The following is a 24,512-nucleotide window of genomic DNA, read 5'->3' as shown; positions in this document are numbered from 1 at the left end:
GGGGTGGTTAGGGCTCTGCCTCCCAGCAGCCGTCGCGTGCGGCAGCTGAACGGCTTGCTGGCACGGGCCATGTGCTCCCAACTCCTGCCGTACACGCTCGTGCAGGAGGGGAGCGACATGCGGGCGCTGCTTGCTTGTGCAGCCCCAGACTGGCAGCTCCCCAGCAGACACTTTTTCTCCCGCAAGGCCATTCCAGCACTGCACCGCTTTGTGATGGCCAATGTGGAGCGAGGGCTGGAGCACGCGGTTGGTGAAAGGGTCCACGTCACCATGGACTCCTGGAGCAGCCGCTTCGGGACAGGCCGCTACCTGTCCTTCACTGTCCACTGGGTCAGCTTGGTGGAAGGGGGTGAGGATGGGAGAGCAGCAGCGGGCACAGCAGCAGCAGCAGCAGCAACACAGTGGGTGGTGCCACCCCGCAGGGTCAGGGGAACTGCAGCGGGTTCCTCCGATCCTCTGCCATCCTCCGCCACACCTGGCCAAACCCCCCGCCTCAGCAGCAGCGTGAAGGCCCGCCACTGCCAAGCGCTGCTGCACTTGGTCAGCCTTGGCAAGACCAAGCTGACGGCAGCCCACGTGTTGGCCAAACTCCAGGAGCAGGAGAGGATTTGGCTGACCCCCAGAGGCCTCAGAGTCGGAGAGGTGGTGTCCGACAATGGGGCCAATCTGGTTGCTGCCATAGACAGGGGAAACCTGACCCACATCCCCTGTCTTGCCCACGTGCTGAACCTGGTGGTGCAGAAGTTCCTGCGCACCTACCAGGGGATGGGCGAACTGCTGGAAACGGCAAGGAATGTTGTGCGTCACTTCCGGCGCTCGGCTGCAGCCTGTGCGAGCCTGGAAGACGTGCAAAAGGAGCTGGATCTGCCACGCCATCGGCTGATCATTGACGTTCCGACTCGCTGGAACTCCACCCTGGCGATGTTGGAGCGTATGGTTGAACAGAGGCACGCTGTCAACCAGTACCTTGCCCTGGCCACTGTTTCCGCAGCTCGGAGAAGGGACAAGACCAGCAACATCCCGTCCATCGTCCCCGATGATGACTGGAGGCACATGCAGCAGGTGTGCTTTGTGCTGGCTCCCTTCCTGCAGGCCACAAACATGGTGAGCAGGGACCATGCTATGGTCTGCGAGTGGGTGCCCCTGGTTTCTCTGCTGAACAGGGCCCTCGATGGTTTGCTGGAACAGGGAGCGGCAGCCTTGGACCAGCAGGAGCGGCAACCAGCTGCGCAGTCCACCTCTGAGGGGGAGGAGGAGGAGGACTTGGTGGAGGTCCCTGACCTGGCTGCTGATGAGGGGGATCAGCACAGCGCAGCTGAGTTGGTCCGGGGGTGGAGAGAGGATGAGGCGGCAGAGGAGGAGGATGAGGACAGCACTGACGTCGATGTGCCAGCAGACGTGGCCCGCCTCTTCCCAATGGCAGCGCACATGCTGGCGTGCCTGCGCAGGGACCCCAGGGTGATCCAGATGAAGCAGAGGGAGGACATCTGGATCAGCATGATGTTGGACCCACGCCTCAAGGGGAAGTTGAGCCAGTTCCTGCCGCCTGCAGGAGGAGACCCAGCGCAACAAATAAGGAGCTTGCAGCAGGCCCTTGTTGAGCGCTTGGAGGAAGCCTTCCCCCAGCCTTCCACCCCCACTGTCCAGCAGCCAGCACAGAGGCAGCAGCAGGTGCCTGCATCCAGCAGCAGCAAGCGCCCCACAGACCTGCTGTCTCTCAGCCACGAGCTCTACAGGACTGTAGAGGCTCCGGCAGCAGTGACTAGAGAGGAGATGCATGCAGCAGCATCCTCCTCCGGTCACAGCCAGCGCCTGACCCGCATGGTGGCTGACTACATGGGGTCGTACAGCGGGCTTGACAGCGATGCCCCTGTTGATCCCATGGAGTATTGGGTCAAGCGCATGGAGATCTGGAGCGAGCTAGCGCAGTACGCCCTGGAAGTGCTGTCCTGCCCCCCTTCCAGCGTGCTGTCCGAGCGCTGCTTCAGTGCAGCTGGTGGCGTGGTCACCGAGAAACGCTCACGTCTGTCTCACAAGTCTGTGGACAGACTGACGTTTCTCAAGATGAACCAGGCGTGGGTGGAAGGCGAGTTCCTGGCCCCTGTTGTCGGCGAGAGGGGGACATGAACTGGCTGCCGGAACCATCGTTAATGTGCCTTACCACCCTTTACCACCTCCTGGCTCCTGCTCACTAAGCCAGCCTGGTTCACTTTGACTATTACGTCGCCTGCAGCCACACATTTTACACCTACAGTGGGCTGCTGTGTACTGCCCTTCTGCTGTCTGTCTGTGTTTCCCACTGCCAGGGTACACAGAATGACCTTCTTCTGCTGCCACTCTGCCACCAGCTATTACGTCAAACAATAGCTATATTGGTTGCAAAACCGAAACCAAACAAACCATTAAAAAAAAAAAAGGTTTAATTTTTCTGAGGTGCCCGGGTTGAAAACTGTGTTGTCCCAGTTGTGTATTGGACACAATGTGGGCTGCACGACCGCTGTCTGGGACCTCCTGTTGTGTTTATTTACGGCCCTGGTATCACCGCTAGGTACCAGGGCTATTATGTCACGCTGCCTACCTGCTGCCACACTCACACTACTCCTCCATTCCTCCTGCTGCTGCTGTCTGTCTGTGTTTCCCACTGCCAGGGTACACAGAATTACCTTCTGCTGCCACACTGCCACCAGCTATTACGTCAAACAATAGCTGCTCACATAATTACTCTCCTCCATTCCTCCTCCTGCTGCTGCTGCTGTCTGTCTGTGTTTCCCACCGCCAGGGTACACAGATTTACCTTCTGCTGCCACTCTGCCACCAGCTATTACGTCAAAAAATAGCTATATATCTGTGTAATTGGTTGTAAAACCAAAACTACAAAACCATTACAAAAAAAGGTTTAATTTTTCTGAGGTGCCCGGGTTGAAAACTGTGTTGTCCCAGTTGTGTATTGGACACAATGTGGGCTGCACGACCGCTGTCTGGGACCTCCTGTTGTGTTTATTTACGGCCCTGGTATCACCGCTAGGTACCAGGGCTATTATGTCACGCTGCCTACCTGCTGCCACACTCACACTGCTCCTCCATACCTCCTCCTGCTGCTGCTGCTGCTGTCTGTCTGTGTTTCCCACTGCCAGGGTACACAGATGATTTACCTTCTGCTGCCACTCTGCCACCAGCTATTACGTCAAAAAATAGCTATATATCTGTGTAATTGGTTGTAAAACCAAAACTACAAAACCATTACAAAAAAAGGTTTAATTTTTCTGAGGTGCCCGGGTTGAAAACTGTGTTGTCCCAGTTGTGTATTGGACACAATGTGGGCTGCACGACCGCTGTCTGGGACCTCCTGTTGTGTTTATTTACGGCCCTGGTATCACCGCTAGGTACCAGGGCTATTATGTCACGCTGCCTACCTGCTGCCACACTCACACTGCTCCTCCATACCTCCTCCTGCTGCTGCTGCTGCTGTCTGTCTGTGTTTCCCACTGCCAGGGTACACAGATGATTTACCTTCTGCTGCCACTCTGCCACCAGCTATTACGTCAAACAATAGCTGCTCGCCTACTCCTCCATTCCTCCTCCTGCTGCTGCTGTCTGTCTGTGTTTCCCACTGCCAGGGTACACAAAATTACCTTCTTCTGCTGCCACTCTGCCACCAGCTATTACGTCCAAAAATAGCTAAATTGGTTGTAAAACCAAAAACCAAAAAACCATTAAAAAAAAAAAAAGGTTTAATTTTTCTGAGGTGCCCGGGTTGAAAACTGTGTTGTCCCAGTTGTGTATTGGACACAATGTGGGCTGCACGACCGCTGTCTGGGACCTCCTGTTGTGTTTATTTACGGCCCTGGTATCACCGCTAGGTACCAGGGCTATTATGTCACGCTGCCTACCTGCTGCCACACTCACACTACTCCTCCATTCCTCCTGCTGCTGCTGTCTGTCTGTGTTTCCCACTGCCAGGGTACACAGAATTACCTTCTGCTGCCACACTGCCACCAGCTATTACGTCAAACAATAGCTGCTCACATAATTACTCTCCTCCATTCCTCCTCCTGCTGCTGCTGCTGTCTGTCTGTGTTTCCCACCGCCAGGGTACACAGATTTACCTTCTGCTGCCACTCTGCCACCAGCTATTACGTCAAAAAATAGCTATATATCTGTGTAATTGGTTGTAAAACCAAAACTACAAAACCATTACAAAAAAAGGTTTAATTTTTCTGAGGTGCCCGGGTTGAAAACTGTGTTGTCCCAGTTGTGTATTGGACACAATGTGGGCTGCACGACCGCTGTCTGGGACCTCCTGTTGTGTTTATTTACAGCCATGGTATCACCGCTAGGTACCAGGGCTATTATGTCACGCTGCCTGCCTCATTGACTGCATGCTGCCACACACTCATCCTCCTCCTCCTGCTGCTAAATTTACCTCCTGCTGTCTGTGTGTTTCCACTGCCAGGGAGCACATACAATGGCGCTTCCAACATGCGTGCGCCACCAGCTATTTGTTGTTACGCTCAAAAATAGCTGCATTTCTTTAAAAAAAAAAAAATGAAAAGAGAAATAAGTGACGAAGAAGACGATATAGAAGAAGATGAAGAAGAAGAAGAAGATGAAGAAGATGAAGAAGAAGATGAAGAAGATGAAGAAGAAGATGAAGAAGATGAAGAAGAAGATGAAGAAGAAGATGAAGAAGATGAAGAAGAAGATGAAGAAGAAGAAGAAGAAGAAGAAGAAGAAGAAGATGAAGAAGATGAAGATGAAGAAGATGAAGAAGAAGATGAAGAAGATGAAGATGAAGAAGATGAAGAAGATGAAGAAGAAGATGAAGAAGATGAAGATGAAGATGAAGATGAAGAAGATGAAGAAGAAGATGAAGAAGATGAAGAAGAAGATGAAGAAGAAGAAGAAGAAGAAGAAGAAGAAGATGAAGAAGAAGATGAAGAAGATGAAGATGAAGATGAAGATGAAGAAGATGAAGATGAAGAAGATGAAGAAGAAGATGAAGAAGATGAAGAAGAAGATGAAGAAGAAGAAGAAGAAGAAGAAGAAGATGAAGAAGATGAAGATGAAGAAGATGAAGAAGAAGATGAAGAAGATGAATATGAAGAAGATGAAGAAGATGAAGAAGAAGATGAAGAAGATGAAGATGAAGAAGATGAAGAAGATGAAGATGAAGAAGATGAAGAAGAAGATGAAGAAGATGAAGAAGAAGATGAAGAAGAAGAAGAAGAAGAAGAAGATGAAGAAGATGAAGATGAAGAAGATGAAGAAGAAGATGAAGAAGATGAAGATGAAGAAGATGAAGAAGATGAGGAAGAAGATGAAGAAGATGAAGATGAAGAAGATGAAGAAGAAGATGAAGAAGATGAAGAAGAAGATGAAGAAGAAGAAGAAGAAGAAGATGAAGAAGATGAAGATGAAGAAGATGAAGAAGAAGATGAAGAAGATGAAGATGAAGAAGATGAAGAAGATGAAGAAGAAGATGAAGAAGATGAAGATGAAGAAGATGAAGAAGATGAAGATGAAGAAGATGAAGATGAAGAAGATGAAGAAGAAGAAGAAGAAGATGAAGAAGAAGAAGAAGATATAGAAGAAGAAGAAGAAGATATAGAAGATAAAGAAGAAGAAGAAGAAGAAGTATATACAGTACTGAACAAAATTCTGGACACAACTTCTCTTTTCACCTTTTTTTTTTTTTAAAGGAACATCCCCACATAATCACTTGCTGTTGTCACTTGGAAAAAAATATGTTTCTTGCATCATTAACCCTCAAAACAAGTGTTGGGAAGCTATTTAAGGCCAATTCGAATAGTCAGCTCGAATAGTTAGCTCGAATACCGACTCAAATAGTGAGCTCGAAGTCCGAGGTCGAATCGAATAGTAAAAATTATTCGACTCGAATATTCGACTGACCTCGAATAATTTACTATTCGAATTCGACCAAACTCGAATTTTAAAAAGGGGTATTTGAGCATCACTATTCACACTTAGTCAGATTCCGTTGATAGCCTTATTACTCTATTGTATTGTGAGACTTCTGTACCATTCTGTAGACTAGTTCCCAGGTGTTGAAACCAAGGACTTCACACCTAAGACTAGAATATTGCTACATTGCTCCTGTTTATGTGTTAGACTAGTTCCCAGGTGTTGAAACCAAGGACTTCACACCTAAGACTAGGATATTGCTACATCGCTACTGTTTATGTGTTAGACCAGTTCCCAGGTGTTGAAACCAAGGACTTCACACCTAGATTAGGACCGTTATATATTTCTGTTTACCCGTTATGATCTCTGGCTTTCCTGACCACTCTCCTGCTTGCTGATTCGGTACTTCCGCCCATCTGATAAACTGTCGCCGACCTTGCCTGTACCCGGATACCGAATCAGTCTTCCGTCTCTGTACTTTATCTGTCCGTATGTTGCTGACCTGGCTTGTCTGACCTTTCTGGCTGTCACCTAACTTTTAGGTGATCAGCCTTACTGTACTGTCTGTGACACTAGCTCTTCAGGTGTTCATTAGCTGCAAGCACAGGCTTATGGTCCCCTGCTCCTCAGGGGTCCACTGGCTGCAGTACAGTCTGATTCCCTGCCCCTCAGGGAATCTTTGGCTGCAGTACAATCTGATTCCCTGCTCCTCAGGGAATCCTTGGTTGCAGTCCAATCATTATCTCTCATCCATCTGTTATCTCATTTGCAGCCCAGTCAGTGGTCCCTGTTTCCCAGGCGTCCACTGGCTGCACTACAATCTGATTCCCTGCTCCTTAGGGAATCCTCGGCTGCAGTTCAATCATAATCACTCATTCCATCTGTTATCTCATTTGCAGCCCAGTCAGTTGTCCCGGCCCCTCAGGGTTCCACTGGCTGCAGGGCACTCTGATTCCCTGCTCCTCAGGGAATCCTTGGCTGCAGTAGTGTCTGTGTCTCTTGCTTCTCAGGAGATAACTTCTCTGATTACTGTTGCACCAAACACAATACCACATTGGGTGTCCTGTGTCTAGCTATACTAGTATTATTGGTGATTCTGCAGATCACCACATAATCAGGTATAGCATCTGTATTATTGGTGATACTGCAGATCACCAATACTCAGAAAAATCTGTGTTGCTGACACCAATCGTTACAGAACAGCAGACCAAAAACATAATGGACGCACTGCACAGCCGAGTTGAAGGACTAGCCACTTCGGTGGATAACCTCATCAGGGTGCTTGATGCCCACCAGACTCAGATTACCGCTCTGTCTGGGTCAGTACAGGTCTTTCAACAACTGTGAATACAGTGCGATCCCCTCCAGTTACAGACCTTCGCATGTCTATACGTGAAAAGTTTTCTGGCCATAGATCTGACTTCCAGAATTTCAGAAATCGAGTGTTATCATATTTTGTGTTGAGGCCTACCCTGTCGGGAACTGAGCCTCAGAGAGTTACGTTCATAAAGACCCTTTTATCAGGGGATTCACAGACATGGGCATATAGTCTTCATGCAGAGCATGAGGCGTTATCATCTGTTCAGGAATTCTTTTTAGGGCCATGGCCATTATATATGATGATCCGGATATTGCTTCCACCGCTGAACGGAAGCTAAAAACCCTGCGCCAGGGTCGAGATCCGGTAGAGGTTTACGCAGCAGAATTCAGGCTGTATAAGCTAGATGGGGAACATATGCACTATTGGACTGTTTTTTGTCAGGTTTATCTGATGCAGTTTCTGACTTGATTTTGGGACATCCTGAGCCCAAGTCCATAGACGAGGCAATTTCTTTGGCTGTACGGGTAGATCGCCGCTTATGCTATCAAAAACAGACCCGAGGTAGAAATGCTGTAAGATATGTCTCCTACGCCTCCTCTCCAACCTCGTCACCTCCGCCTGAGACGATGCAAGTCGGACATTCTAGATTGACGCGGGTGGAAAATAATCTCAGGAAATCAGAAAGACTCTGTTTATACTGTGCTGAGGAGGGTCACATGGTTCAGAATTGTCCTAAGAAGTCGGGAAACGCTGCCTCCTAGGTGTAGTCAGAGGTAATACCCTAGGCGAGCAGTCGTTACCTCTAAACAATGATCGTCTGCTCCTTCCCTGCTCTATCACATGGGAAGGTCAGAAGCTTTTGTAGACTCCGGCTCTGCAGCCAACTTTATAGATTATGAATTTGCAAAAAGATTGGGAATTCCCTTACTCCCGTTAGACCGACAGATTCTGGTCACTGCAGTTGATGACTCTCCATTACAGAGTAGACAACCTCTTTCTCAAACCACCCTTGTTGGTGTGTAATGTAGGGGTGTTACATAAAGAGAGTTTACAATTCCTTGTCCTGCAAATGGCAACCTCCACCATTATCCTTGGTATGCCTTGGTTGCAACTTCACTCCCCTCAGATTGACTGGTCTTCAGGTCAGCTAAAGAGCTGGTCGGCCCATTGTCATCATCATTGTTTGGAGAAAGTAACTGTTTGTGCTACCAAGATTCAGGTTAAGGGAGTGCCAGTACAGTATGCGGAATTTGCGGATGTGTTCTGTCCTAAATCCGCAGATAAACTCCTGCCTCACCGTAGCTTCGACTGTCCCATTGATTTAAGATCTGGTTGTATGCCTCCTAGGGGTCACCTTTATAATCTGTCAGGACCTGAGAAAGTGGCAATGCAGGAGTACATCAAAGAAAATTTGGCCAAAGGCTTCATCCGCCCTTCCCATTCACCAGCTGGGGCAGGTTTCTTTTTTGTGCAGAAAAAAGATGGAGGCCTCCAACCCTGCATTGACTACCGAAGTTTAAATAAGATTACAGTAAAAAAAGTTACCCTTTGCCTTTGATTGACGATTTGTGACCAATGCTAGTATTTTTTCCAAATTACTACAGGAGATTCATCAAGGGGTTCTCCTCGGTAGTGTCACCCCTCACCAGTCTTACCAAGAAAGGGGCTGACACTTACCACTGGTCCGCAGAGGCACATTCTGCATTTTCCACACTGAAAAAACTGTTCTGTTCTGCTCCCATTTTGAGGCATGTGGATGTCACCTTCCCCTTCATAGTAGAGGTCGATGCCTCAGAGGTCGGGGTTGGGGCTGTACTGTCTCAACGCTCTGGGTTGCAAGGCAAACTTCACCCATGTGCCTACTTTTCCCATAGGTTCTCTCCTGCTGAGAAAAACTACGATATTGGCAACCGAGAGCTTTTGGCCATTAAATTAGCCTTTGAAGAATGGCGACATTGGCTAGAAGGGGCAGAGCATACTATCACAGTCTATACGGATCATAAGAACTTGGAGTACATAGAAGGGGCCAAAAGACTTAGCCCTCGACAGGCCCGTTGGTACCTATTCTTTTCAAGATTCAGATTTGTCATAACGTACACACCAGGTACTAAGAACGTCAAAGCTGACGCTCTATCTAGGTGTTTCGAGCCCAAGACAGTGCAACCTTCAACCCTTGAAACCATCCTACCTCAGAAAGTAGTCTTAGCAGCTACTGAGACCTGGGAGGGCTGGACGGCTACTCTGGGCCCTTATCAACTGGACGTTCCAGAGGGGAAGCCTGAGGGAGTTATGTTTGTACCACTGCCTTTCTGCGTGCAACTCTTACAATTATTCCATTCCCATAAAAATGCGGGGCATCCTGGGGCTGCCAGAACTCAGGATTTACTGGCCAGATGCACTTGGTGGCCTACGCTGGCAACAGATTGTAAGGAGTTTGTGAGAGAATGCTCAGTTTGTGCTAGAAGTAAGCCCTCTCGCCAGGCACCAGTGGGTACATTACAACCTCTACCAGTGCCGGACCCTGGACTCATTTGTCAATGGACTTTGTAGGAGAGCTCCCCCAGTCTGAGGGCAAGATGGTCATTTGGGTGGTAGTGGATAGGTTCAGTAAGATGGCTCATTTTGTCCCTCTGAAAGGACTCCCCTCGGCCCAGGAGTTAGCTGATCTCTTCATTCAACACGTTTTCCGGTTGCATGGCATTCCGGAGAATGTGGTGTCAGATCGGGGAGTCCAGTTCATGTCAAAATTTTGGAAAGCCTTTTGCCATCAGCTGGGTATGGACCTTTCATTTTCATCAGGCTACCACCCACAGACCAATGGTCAGACTGAGAGAGTTAACCAGTCCCTTCAGCAGTTTCTCAGATGTTATGTGGCAGATGCACAGTCCGATTGGGTAAAGTTTTTGCCGTTTGCAGAATTTGCACATAACAATCTGAAGAGTTCCTCTTCAGGATTTTCCACATTTCAGGTAGTTTTGGGAAGATCTCCCAAGTTTGCCCCATTACCTGTGGCATCTACCCCATTTCCGGCCCTGGAGGATTGGCAAAGGACATTGAGGGAGATTTGGGGAATGGTTGTAAGGAATAGCGGAGATGCCGCCGCATGGGCAAGCGGCAGGGCGGCCATCTCCGCGATCCAGCCAGCGGCGTCTGCCGCGCGGCTACACGCTGTTGTTTCACCTGGCCCTTCTAGTGCACACAGGTTGAAAGCTACGCGTGCGCCAGGTGACAGGACAGAAGGGGAGTCAGCTGATCATGCCGATCAGCTGACTCCAGCTATCTTCTGGATTGGCTGAGTGACTGGGGCGGCGCTGTGGAGCGATCTGGGTATATATAGGACTTGCCTGTCATTTGCAGGTTGTCTGCTGTTGCGAAAACTTACGTGTTAGCACTCAGACCCCAGTCAGATCTTACAGTGTGTTAGAACCAGCCGGAGCTGGGAATTCACACTTAGTCAGATTCCGGTGTTACCTTTAAAGCATTATTATCTGTTAGACTAGTTCCCAGGTGTTGAGACCAAGGACCTCACACCTAACACTAGGAGATTGCTACATTGCTACTGTTTATCTGTTAAGACTAGTTCCCAGGTGTTGAGACCAAGGACCTCACACCTAAGACTAGGAGATTGCTGCATTGCTACTGTTTATCTGTTAAGACTAGTTCCCAGGTGTTGAGACCAAGGACCTCACACCTAAGACTAGGAGATTGCTACATTGCTACTGTTTATCTGTTAAGACTAGTTCCCAGGTGTTGAGACCAAGGACCTCACACCTAAAACTAGGAGATTGCTGCATTGCTTCTGTTTATCTGTAAAGACTATTTCCTTGGTGTTGAGACCAAGGACCTCACACCTAAGACTAGGATTGTTATTTATATTCTGTTACCTGTTATGATCTCTGGCTTTCCTGACTACTCTCCTGCTCACTGATTTGGTACCTCCGCCTATCTGATTACCTGTTGCCGTCATTGCCTGTACCCGGATACCGAATCAGTCTTCCGTCTCTGTACTTTATCTGTCCGTGTGTTGCCGACTCTGCTTGTCTGACCTTTCTGGCTATCACCCAACCCTTGGGTGGTCAGCCTTACTGCACTATCTGCGACACTTGCTCTTCAGATGTTCACCAGCTGCAAGCACAGGTTTAGGGTCACCTGCTCCACAGGAGACCATCTTGCAGCTCAGCCAGTGGTCTCTATCACTAAGGAGTCCACTGGCTGCAGTACAGTCTGATTCCGTGCCCTCAGGGAATCCTTGGCTGCAGTACAGTCTGATTCCCTACTCCTCGGGAAGTCCCTGGCTGCAGTCTAATCATATCTCTCATTCAACCGGTTATTACTCCAGCAGTCCTGTCAGTGGTTCCTGCTCCTCAGGTGTCCACTGGCTGCAATACCATCCGATTCCCTGTTCCCCAGGGAATCCTCGGCTGCAGTTCCATCATAATCACTCATTCCACCAACTGTCCTCTTTGCAGCCCAGTCAGTGGGACCCTGCCCCTCAGGGGTCCACTGGCTACAGTGCAGTCTGGTTCCCTGCTCCTCAGGGAATCCTTGGCTGCAGTAGTGTCTGTATCTCCCGCACCACGGGAGATAACTTCTCTGATTACTGTTTTACCAAACACTATATCACATTGGGTGTCCTGTGTCTAGCGATACTAGTATTATTGGTGATTCTGCAGATCACCACATAATCAGGTATAGCATCTGTATTATTGGTGATACTGCAGATTACCAATAATCAGAAATAATCTGTGTTGCTGACACCAATCGTTACAATGGTTAAGAGGAATTTGGGGAAAGCCTTCCAGACTCAGAAGAAACAGGAGGATAAGAGACGGTCTGTGGAGTGGAAGTTTTCCCCAGGGGACATGGTGTGGGTATCTACTCAGCATTTAGCTTCAAAACATCCGTCACCTAAGTTGGAACCCAGATTTGTAGGGCCATACCCGGTGTCCAAAAAGATTAATGACGTCACTTATGCGATTGATCTCCCAGCCAGCATGAGAGGTGGGAGATCATTCCATGTTTCCCTGTTGAAGCCTGTGGTGCATGTCAATTCCTCTCCCCCCCCCCTGTGATGGTTGACGACCAACCTGAGTATGAGATCGAGACGATTTTGGATTCTCGGTTAGTGCAAAATTCTGTACAGTATCTGGTCCACTGGAAGGGGTATGGTCTAGAGGAAAGAACTTGGGTGCCGGAGTGTCGCACGCAGGCTGAGGAATTAAAGAAAGAGTTTCATGATTTGCACCCTGAGAAGCCGGGTAGGAAGTGTCCGGGGTCCACTCCTCGGGGGGGGGGGGTACTGTAATGAATAGCGGACATGCCGCCGCACGGGCAAGCGGCATGGCGGCTATCTCCGTGTTCCAGCCGGCGGCTTCTGCCACGCAGCAACATGCTGCTGGTTCGCCTGGTCCTTCTAGTGCACACAGATTAAGAGCTACGCGCGCGTGCGCCAGGCGACAGGACCTTTATGCTAGTATTATTATTATTATTATTATTATTTTTTATTTATATAGCGCCAACATCTTTCGTAGCGCTGTACATAGTACAAACAAATAATGGGGAACAAATATACATAAGAAATACAAGACACTGTACAGTCATGACATTGAATAGAATAAATACAGATACATACATAGTTGATATGTAGTTGGTACATATGCATATGTTAAAATTACAGCAGTATGAGAAACACTAGGAGGAGGTCCCTGCCCTTGCGAGCTTACAATCTAGAGGGTAGTGGGGAGGAAACAAAGGGGAAGGAAACACCAGGATTAGTGGGTGAGCCAGTGTGCCTTCAGTGCTGCCTATAGCAAATTATAGGCTTTTCTGAACAGGTGTGTTTTCAGAGTACGTTTGAAGGTTTCCAGACTCGTGGCATGACGAACCGGCTGAGGGAGAGAGTTCCAAAGGAGAGGGACCGCCCGTGAGAAGTCTTGGATGCGAGAGTGAGAGGAGGTGACTAGGCTGGAGGACAAAAGGGTCTCCTGTGAGGAACGGAGGGTCCGAGCGGGGAGGTATCTGGAGATTAAAGAGGAAATGTATGGAGGCGACAGCTTGTGTAGAGCTTTGTATGCAAGTGTGAGAAGTTTAAACTGGATCCTTTGGGCAACTGGTAACCAGTGGAGGGATTGGCAGAGAGGGGCTGCCTCAGAGGATCTAGAAGAGAGGAGGATGAGACGGGCCGCAGAGTTTAGTAGGGATTGGAGAGGTGCCAGTCTGCTTTTTGGTAGACCACAGAGTAGGGTGTTGCAGTAGTCAAGACGGGAGATGATTAGGGCATGCACAAGCATTTTAGTTGCTTCTTGTGAAAGGAAGGGACGGATTCTGGAAATGTTTTTGAGATGGAAGTAGCAGGAGGTAGTTAAAGTGTTAATATGTGGTTTAAAGGAGAGCTCAGAGTCCAGAGTTACCCCTAGGCAACGAGCTTTGGGGGTTGATGCTATTGGGGTGTTCTCTACATTGATTGTGACAATGGGAGGTGGAACAGAGAGTGAAGGTGGAAATATCACAATCTCCGTTTTGCTCATATTGAGTTTAAGGAAGCGGGATGACATAAATGTAGATACAGCGGATAGACATTTGGGGACTTTTGATAGTAGTGTGGAGAGGTCTGGGGCAGAACAATACATTTGGGTGTCATCAGCATAGAGGTGGTATTGAAACCCAAAAGAGCTTATTATCTGTCCCAGGCCATGGGTGTAAATGGCTTAGTAGAAGGGGAGTCAGCTGATCAAGCCGATCAGCTGACTCCAGCTATGCTCCGGATTGGCTGAGTGACTGGGGCGGCACTGTGGAGCGCTCTGGGTATATATAGTACTTGCCTGCCAGTTGCAAGTTGTCTGCTGTTGCGAAAGCTTATGTGTTAGCACTCAGACCATAGTCAGATCTTTTAGTGTGTTAGAACCAGCCGGAGCTGGGAATTCACACTTAGTCAGATTCCGTTGATAGTCTTATTACTCTGTTGTTTTGTGAGACTTCTGTAGACTAGTTCCCAGGTGTTGAAACCAAGGACTTCACACCTAAGACTAGGATATTGCTACCTTGCTCTTGTTTATGTGTTAGACTAGTTCCCAGGTGTTGAAACCAAGGACTTCACACCTAAGACTAGGATATTGCTACATCGCTACTGTTTATATGTTAGACCAGTTCCCAGCTGTTGAAACCAAGGACTTCACACCTAGATCAGGACCGTTATATATTTCTGTTTACCTGTTATGATCTCTGGCTTTCCTGGCCACTCTCCTGCTTGCTGATTTGGTACTTCCGCCCATCTGATAAACTGTTGCCAACCTTGCCTGTACTCGGATACCAAATCAGCCTTCCGTCTCTGTACTTTATCTGTCCGTATTTTGCTGACCTGGCTTGTCTGACCTTTCTGGCTGTCACCTAACTTTTAGGTGATCAGCCTTACTGTACTGTCTGTGACACTAGCTCTTCAGGTGTTCATTAGCTGCAAGCACAGGCTTATGGTCCCCTGCTCCTCAGGAGACCATGTTGCGGCACAGTCAGTGGTCCCTGCCCCTCAGGGGTCCACTGGCTGCAGTACAGTCTGATTCCCTGCCCCACAGGGAATCTTTGGCTGCAGCACAATCTGATTCCATGCTCCTCAGGGAATCCTTGGTTGCAGTCCAATCATTATCTCTCATCCATCTGTTATCTCATTTGCAGCCCAGTCAGTGGTCCCTGCTCCCCAGGCATCCACTGGCTGCAGTAAAATCTGATTCCCTGCTCCTCAGGAAATCCTCGGCTGCAGTTTAATCATAATCACTCATTCCATCTGTTATCTCATTTGCAGCCCAGTCAGTGTTCCCGGCCCCTCAGGGGTCCACTGGCTGCAGTGCAGTCTGATTCCCTGCTCCTCAGGGAATCCTTGGCTGCAGAAGTGTCTGTGTATCCTGATTCTCGGGAGATAACTTTTCTGATTACTGTTGCACCAAACACAATACCACATTGGGTGTCCTGTGTCTAGCTATACTAGTATTATTGGTGATTATGCAGATCACCACATAATCAGGTTTAGCATCTGTATTATTGGTGATACTGCAGATCACCAATAATCAGAAAAATCTGTGTTGCTGACACCAATCGTTACATATATACAGAGATGCCCCGCAGCGCCGCCCCCATCACTCAGCCAATCCAAAGTACCGTTGGAGTCAGCTGACTTGGCAGATCAGCTGACTCTTCTTCTATACGCATAAAGGTCCTGTCGCCTGGCGCGCGCGCGTAGCCCTCAATCTATGTGCAATAGAAGGACCAGGCAGAGCAGCAGCATGTAACTGCGCGGCAGAGGCCGCCGGCTGATACGCGGAGATTGCCGCCATGCCGCCTGCCTCTGTGGCGGTATCTCCGCTATCCATTACAGATATATAGACAAGTTACTTGTAATGTTTAGTTTTTCATCTCGGATCCGCTTTAACAAAACAATTTTTTCAACAGTGCAAAGGCTTCCCGAGCCTCCTCAGACCAATTGTATGTATCGGCCCCTTTTTTGGTCAGGGAGGTGAGCGGAGCGACCACTGAGGAGAACCCTTTTATGAATTTCCTATACTAGTTGGCAAAGCCAAGGAATCTTTGAAGTGCCTTCAAACCCGATGGTTGAGGCCACTCCAAAACTGCCGATACCTTCTTGGGGTCCATGGATATACCATTATTGGAGATAATGTATCCCAAAAACGGCACTTCCGTGACCTCAAATACGCATTTTTCGATTTTTGCGTATTAACAATTTTGTATCAGTTTGTTCAAAACAAACTTAACCTGTTCCCTGTGTTCCTGCAGATTCTTAGAGAAAATCAGGATGTCGTCCAGATAAACAACTACAAAACGACCCAGCACCTCTCTGAAAATCTTGTTCACTAGTTCCTGAAACACGGCAGGAGCATTACACAACCCGAAGGGCATCACCAGGTATTCGTAATGCCCGTCGGGTGTGTTGAAGGCCGTTTTCCACTCGTCCCCCTGCCTAATGCGTATTAAATTATATGCCCCCCTCAGGTCCAGTTTAGAAAAGACACGTGCCCCAGAGACTTGAGAAAACAAATCATTAATCAAAGGTAAGGGGTAGCGATTTTGAACGGTAATTTTGTTCAGGGCTCTATAGTCAATGCAGGGACAAAGTCCCCCGTCTTTTTTCTGAACAAAGAAAAATCCTGCCCCTGCTGGTGATTTGGAGGGACGAATGAACCCATTCTCCAGATTCTCCTTGATATAATTTTTCATAGCAAGTTGCTCTCGACCTGAGAGAGTGTACAAGTGACCTCGGGGAGGCATGGTTCCAGGTTGAAGGTCAATGGGACAATCAAACTCCCTATGTGGCGGTAATCCGCTGACCGTGGACAGAACACATCAGAATAGGTGGCATACTGAGGAGGGACACCTTCAATTTGAACCTTCGCTGCACCAAAAATAACTTTCTCCAAACAATGGTCTTTGCACCCCGAAGACCAAGTTAATAATTGACCTGTTTTCCAGTCTATTTGTGAGGAGTGTTTACGCAACCAGGGCAAACCCAGAATCACAGTGGAAGAGGACATCTTTAACACATAAAACTGAATCACCTCTCTATGTAATACTCCCACCCCCAATCTAAGAAACGAAGTTTGAGAGAGGGGTTGCCCATTCTGTAAGGGAGAGTCATCAATAGCTGTCACATAAAGATTTCTTTCCATGGGGAGAACTGGTATTTTCCACTTCAAGACGAAATCAAGATCAATAAAATTCGCTGCAGCACCGGAATCTACAAATGCCTGAGTCTCCACTATTTTTTGGTCCCAAAAAATGGAGCAGGGTAACAATATTTTATTATCAGAGTGAGGTAACACTGGTCCGCCTAGGGTAGCACCTCCAACTACACCTAGGCGGAGAAGTTTTCCGGCTTCTTGCTGCAGTTCACAACCAGATGATCCTTCTACCCACAATATAAACAAAGACCCTCTTTCCTCCTCCATCTCTTCTCAGTCTCTGAGATTTTAGAATGTCCCAGTTGCATCGGTTCATCTGCAGAGGCTGAGATTGAAGGGGAAGAAAACACCCTGACAGCTTGTGCCCGAGACTGACCCTGTTTATGTTACCGAATGGCCTCATCAAGGGTCTTAGGCTCAGGATGACTGATTATGACGTCAGCCACTGACTCAGACAACCCTGTGAGGAAACGATCTAGCAAAGCATAATGTTCCCAACGTGAGGAGACTGCCCATTTCCTAAACTCTGGGGCGTAGTCCTCCGCAGAATCATGCCCCTGGCGGAGACTTTTTAGCCTCCTTTCGGCCGTGGCAGCAATGTCAGGGTCATCATAGATGACCGCCATAGCCATAAAGAACGCCTGCATGGACGACAAAGCTTCATGTCCGGCAGGAAGGCTATAGGCCCAGGTCTGCGAGTCACCATGTAACAGTGTTTTGATCAATGTAACTTGCTGTAATTCTGTACCAGATGCAATAGGCCTCATTTCAAAATATGACATGCACCTGTTTTTAAAGTTTCTGAAATCTGATCTATCCCCTGAGAATTTTTCCGGGAGAGCCATCTTGGGCTCCAAGACATGAGTGGGAGGCGCTGATGACGCAGGCCCCTGCAACACACGCACAGCGTCAGATAACTGGTTTAATTGAGTCTGCTGTGAGTTAACCGTGGCGGTTAACTGATTGACTGCTGAGGTTAAGGCCTGAACCTGCTGACATAAGGCATCCATAGTGTTATGGTCGGAGTTTGTAACGATTATCAGTGTATGGCTCAGAACTTTGACGTCAGTATTTTATTCAACGTGTAAATACAAGTGATTGGTGCACATTTTAAGGAAGAAAGCGTAGGCGCCTAATACAGTAGGTGCTGCCCCCAGTGGCAAGGGCCGACTGGTGGGATCAAGGTCGTACAGGCAGAGGTCGGCAGCAGATCAGGTACAGAAGGTACAGAATCGTGAGGCAAAAATCAGAGTCCATAAACAGGCAGAGGGTCAGCAACAGATCAGATGGGCGAAAGTACAGAATCGAGAGGCAGGAGAATAATCAGAGGTACAGGCAAAAGATCATACACAGTAATAAACAAATACAATAGTAATGATAATAATAATCCTAGGCTAAGTGCGAATCCCAGGGGTCCTGCCGGTTCAAACACACAAGGATCTGACTAAGGTCTGAGCGCTAGCACTGAAGTGTTCGCAACAACAGACAAGGAAGCACTGTCAAATCCAGCCTTAAATATCCTAGGGCAGTTGAAACTGCCCGCCCCCGAACTCCTCCAACCAATCCGTGAAGGGAAACAGGGAGACTGGATTCAGCTGACCGGCCTGTCAGCTGACCTGTCTCCTGAGTTCATAAATACTCTGGCACTTTGCGCGCGCAGGCTGCCCTAGCCCTGTGAGGTGCCAAGAGCCCCGTCCTGCTAGGAAGCGCCGCCGGACCCTGACATGCCGGGCCGGCAGCGGCGATGACGTCAAAATTTAAAGGAGGCAATGTCCCGTCAGAAACTGTATGCCGATGCCCACAGATCTCCAGAATACGAGTTTGCTCTGAGAGATCTGGTTTGGGTATCTGTCAGGATGGAGAGCGGTTTCTCATCAGCGGGCAGCAGCGCGACTGCTGCACCCGCAGCTGACGTCATCGCCGCCGCCGGCCCGGCATGTCAGGGTCCGGCGGCGGCGATGACGTCAGCTGCGGGCGCAGCAGTCGCGCTGTTGCCCGCTGATGAGAAATCGCACTCCATCCTGACAGATACCCACACCAGATCTCTCAGAGCAAACTCGTATTCTGGAGATCTGTGGGCATCGGCATACAGTTTCTGATGGGACATTGCCTCCTTTAAATTTTGTTGCACTTGTGGCCAGATTTGCTAAATGTGAGTGCTCCACTCTTCTAAAGCCGGTGTAACAATTGGTGTCAGCACACAGAGAGAATCTGATTATTGATGATCTGCAGAATCATCAACAATACAGATGTATACTTGATTATGGATGATCTGCAGAATCACCAATAATACAAGTATGACTAACCTCTGGACACCTAATGAAGTGTAAGTGTTTGGTGTAACTGTAGGCTATCTCCCGTGAGGCGGGAGACACAGGCAGCTCGCCCAGGAACCACCTGAGGGGCAGGTGGCCCTCGGCTGTGCAGGGACTATCTCCTTGAGAGAGGGAATAGAGAGAACCTGGCAACCAGTGATACTTGGTGATCAGATAATAGACTGTACTGCAGCCAGGGGACTCCAGAGGAGTAGAGGCCACTGGCTGCTAGCAGGCCGGACTCTCTGAGGAGCAGGAGTCCTAATAGCTAACTGACACTTGGTGGAATAGTGTCACAGCTAGTACAGATAGACTGAGCACTCAAGGGATGAGTGACAGCCTGGATGGTCGGGCAGGCCAGGTCGGCAACACACGAGCAGACAAGGTACAAAGACAGAAGGCTGATTCAGTAACCGAGTACAGGCAGGGTTTGGCAACAGGTAGGCAGATATGCAGAGGTACCGAATCAGAAAGCAAGAGAGAGGTCGACAGAGCAAATAGTCATAACAGATATAAAGCACAGTCCTAGTCTGAGGTGTGAGGTCCTTGGTCTCGACACCCAGGAACTAGTCTAGAAAATAACTCAGCAATGACACAGTAATCCTAAGCTTGGGTGTAAGGTCCTTGGTCTCAACACCCCAGAACTGGTCTAAAGTATAACACAGCAATGACCCAGCCGAAAAACATGTAAATTTGGGGTTCTGATCAGTGACCACCTAAAATGGAGACAGTTTGGTGGAAGAATTGGGTAAATTATTAAATGTGAATTTCAGCGAAAGGCAAAAATTCTGACCATGTTTCTTGACAATCTGAGACAAAACATCTCAGCAAGGCTTGGTGTACAGAGGCGCCAGAGTAGGATAAAAACGTTTAAAAACCGTCTAAAAGAGGGGGATGTTCAGGTGGACTTACCACAGAGGCGCTAACGTCTGCATTTAGACCCATTGAGTTATGCTCCTGTTTGCCAGAGGTGGCAGGACCATACCTGCGAAACGCATTGCACTAAGTGGAGTTAAATAAGCGGAGTTAAATAAAAAAAATTGTATTGATATATTGTGACTCAATTGAGTTTTATATTTTTGAGGGAGGTAAGTCCACCTGAACATCCCCCTCTTTTAGACGCTTTTTAAATGTTTTTATCCTACTCTGGCACCTCTGTACACCAAGCCTTGCTGAAATCTTGATTCCACCCTCGGTGGAGGGGTGCTACCCCGTTTCCTATCTACAGAGAGCGACATCTTAAAAACCTGAGTGGGGTCAGGTTCTAATACTCCCCACCTGCACTTGAAGTGGTTGCCTATGGATAACCCATGTTTGTGAGTATATCTAAATATTTTGCTTTAAACAACAACTAGGGATGCTCGTTGGATTCCGCGGAATTATTAATTCCGCGAATCCGGCCGAAATTAGGTCAATTCCGATTCCTGCAGTCGAACCGGAATTGCTAAGCCTCTGAAACGAAATTCCGCGGAACTTTTTTTTTTTTCCGCGCTCTCTTCTCCTCCCCCCCTTGTGTCATCTTCCAGAGAATTGTACTTTTTCAAAAGCCAGCTTACATACCCTGGCCAGAAATTGAACCCAGGTCTCAGTGTGTAGTAGGTATCTGACTTACCCCCTAGACCACCAACCACACTACACGCTAAAGCCTGCCTAGCATGTACCATTATGATCAATCCAATAGAAAAAGTAGCATGCTTAAGGATTTGTACTTTTTAAAAAGCCAGCTTATATACCCTGGCCAGGAATTGAACCCAGGTCTCAGTGTGTAGTAGGTATCTGACTTACCCCCTAGACCACCAACTACACTACATGCTAAAGCCAGCCTAGCATGTACCATTATGATCAATCCAATAGAAAAAGTAGCATGCTTAAGGATTTGTACTTTTTGAAAAGCCAGCTTACATACCTTGGCCAGGAATTGAACCCAGGTCTCAGTGTGTAGTAGGTATCTGACTTACCCCCTAGACCACCAACCACACTACATGCTAAAGCCAGGCTAGCATGTACCATTATGATCAATCCAATAGAAAAAGTAGCATGCTTAAGGATTTGTACATTTTGAAAAGCCAGCTTACATACCTTGGCCAGGAATTGAACCCAGGTCTCAGTGTGTATTAGGTATCTGACTTACCAACTAGACCACCAACCACACTACATGCTAAAGCCAGCCTAGCATGTACCATTATGATCAATCCAATAGAAAAAGTAGCATGCTTAAGGATTTGTACTTTTTCAAAAGCCAGCTTACATACCTTGGCCAGGAATTGAACCCAGGTCTCAGTGTGTAGTAGGTATCTGACTTACCCCCTAGACCTCCAACCACACTACATGCTAAAGCCAGCCTAGCATGTACCATTATGATCAATCCAATAGAAAAAGTAGCATGCTTAAGGATTTGTACTTTTTGAAAAGCCAGCTTACAAACCCTGGCCAGGAATTGAACCCAGGTCTCAGTGTGTAGTAGGTATATGACTTACCCCCTAGACCTCCAACCTCACTACATGCTAAAGCCAGCTTAGCATGTACCATTATGATCAATCCAATAGAAAAAGTAGCATGCTTAAGGATTTGTACTTTTCAAAAGCCAGATTACATACCTTGGCCAGGAATTGAACCCCGGTCTCAGTGTGCAGTAGGTATCTGACTTACCTCTAGACCACCAACCACACTATATGCTAAAGCCAGCCTAGCATGTACCATTATGATCAATCCAATAGAAAAAGTAGCATGCTTAAGGATTTGTACTTTTTCAAAAGCCAGCTTACATACCCTGGCCAGGAATTGAACCTGGGTCTCAGTGTGTAGTAGGTATCTGGCTTACCCCCTAGACCAGTGTTTCTCAACATTTTATTGGTGCGTGCCCCTTTTAAAACCCTGTACTCACCAAGTACCCCCTAGCATAGTAAACATTATCACAAGTACCCCTTGACAAATACTGTATATATTTAATCCTACTACATAATTGGTTCTAAACTATTTCCATGCATTTACTATTGCTTTTAATTAGCTAAAATACTAATTTGGTGTATAAGATTTATCATTTTCCAAAACTCTAAATTTGTTATTCTTGGTTAAGTATATCAAGTTCGAGTACCCCCTGGAACCATCAGCAGTACCCCTTGGGGTACGCGTACCACACGTTGAAAACCTAAGCCCTAGACAACCAACCACACTACATGCTAAAGCCAGCCTAGCATGTACCATTATGATTAATCCAATAGAAAAAGTAGCATGCTTAAGGATTTGTACTTTTTGAAAAGCCAGCTTACATACCTTGGCCAGGAATTGAACCCAGGTCTCAGTGTGTAGTAGGTATCTGACTTACCCCCTAGACCACCAACCACACTACATGCTAAAGCCAGCCTAGCATGTACCATTATGATCAATCCAATAGAAAAAGTAGCATGCTTAAGGATTTGTACTTTTTCAAAAGCCAGCTTACATAACTTGGCCAGGAATTGAACCCAGGTCTCAGTGTGAAGTAGGTATCTAACTTACCCACTAGACCACCAACCACACTACATGCTAAAGCCAGCCTAGCATGTACCATAATGATCAATCCAATAGAAAAAGTAGCATGCTTAAGGATTTGTACTTTTTCAAAAGCCAGCTTACATACCCTGGCCAGGAATTGAACCCAGGTCTCAGTGTGTAGTAGGTATCTGACTTACCCCCTAGACCTCCAACCACACTACATGCTAAAACCAGCCTAGCATGTACCATTATGATCAATCCAATAGAAAAAGTAGCATGCTTAAGGATTTGTACTTTTTCAAAAGCCAGATTACATACCTTGGTCAGAGGAGACTCTCAGCGCCCCGGATTGGCTGATCGTAGGGGACGTGCCGGTGAGGTCTCCTCTGCTTCTTAAGCCTTCGGGCTTCATTTCTTCCCTGTCTGCTGTCGTGAATACTTAGCGTGTTAGCGCTCAGACCTTAGACTAGTATCCGGAGTGCTTTGATCTGGGAGGAAACCAGGGATTTCACACAAGACTGGGACTATTATATATATTGTGATTATTGTATTGATTACCTGTGTATGATTCTGGCTATACTCTGACTTTGCACTCGCTTACCGATTCTGTACTGCTGCCTATCTGCCATTAGTTGCTGAACCTCTGCCTGATTACTGATTACTCTTCTGCCTTACGATTTCTGTACTGATACTTACCTCTCTGTGGCCGAACCTTGCTTGCATGACTACTCTACTCACCAGTGGGCCCTCGCCACTGGTGAGGTGTGCTATATACCCACCAGCTCCTCTGGTGAGGTATCGCTACTCTTCCTTAAAGTGACTAATAGTACCTTACCAGCTCTTCTGGTAAAGTCTAACTATACAGTCACAAGTGCTGCTAGTACCTTTCCAGCTCCACTGGAAAGGTCTGCTCAAATTATATTGTCACTTAAACTGATAGTACCTTACCAGCTCCTCTGGTAAGTGTAATGATTGTGTAACGATCGGTGTCAGCACGCAGAGAGAATCTGATTATTGGTAATCTGCAGTATCACCAAGAATGCAGATATATACCTGATTTTTGATGATCTGCAGAATCACCGATAATACAGATATATTGCTAACCTCTGGACACCTATATAATGTGAGTGTTTGGTGTAACAGTAGTACTTTGAGTAATGCACAGGTAATCAGAGACAGTATGGGCAATACTGCTCTTGAGATAAGGGAACCTTCCAGTAGCCTGAGACTCTCCAAGGGGTGGAGTCAGGCTGGAAGAAGGTAGGTCCAGAGAGTGAGTGACACCCAAGGTGAATGTCACTGACTGATCTGGAGTCTATCTCTTAATAGGAGAGATAGCTCTCGAGGTCGGGCAAGCCAGGTCGGCAACACACGGTCAGATAAAGTACATAGACAGAAGGCTGATTCGGTATCCAAGGCAAGCAGGGTTTGGCAACGGAGTATCAGATATGCGAGGTACCGAATCAGAGATCAGAGGAGTGGTCAGGAACGCAATAAGTCATAACAGATATCAAACAATGCCTAGTCTTGGGTGTGAGGTCCGTGGTCTCAACACCCTGGAACTAGTCTGAAGTATAAACAAATGATGGTACAAGTTCCCTAGTCTGGGTGTGAGGTCCGTGGTCTCTACACCCTGGAACTAGTCTGAAGTATAAGCAGATGATAACACAAGTTCCCTAGTCTGGGTGTGAGGTCCGTGGTCTCTACACCCTGGAACTAGTCTGAAGTATAAGCAGATGATAACACAAGTTCCCTAGTCTGGGTGTGAGGTCTGTGGTCTCTACACCCTGGAACTAG

Source organism: Hyperolius riggenbachi, chromosome 1, assembly GCF_040937935.1.
Source record: "Hyperolius riggenbachi isolate aHypRig1 chromosome 1, aHypRig1.pri, whole genome shotgun sequence".
In the NCBI taxonomy this organism is placed as follows: Eukaryota; Metazoa; Chordata; class Amphibia; order Anura; family Hyperoliidae; genus Hyperolius; species Hyperolius riggenbachi.
This window is presented reverse-complemented; position numbering follows the sequence as displayed.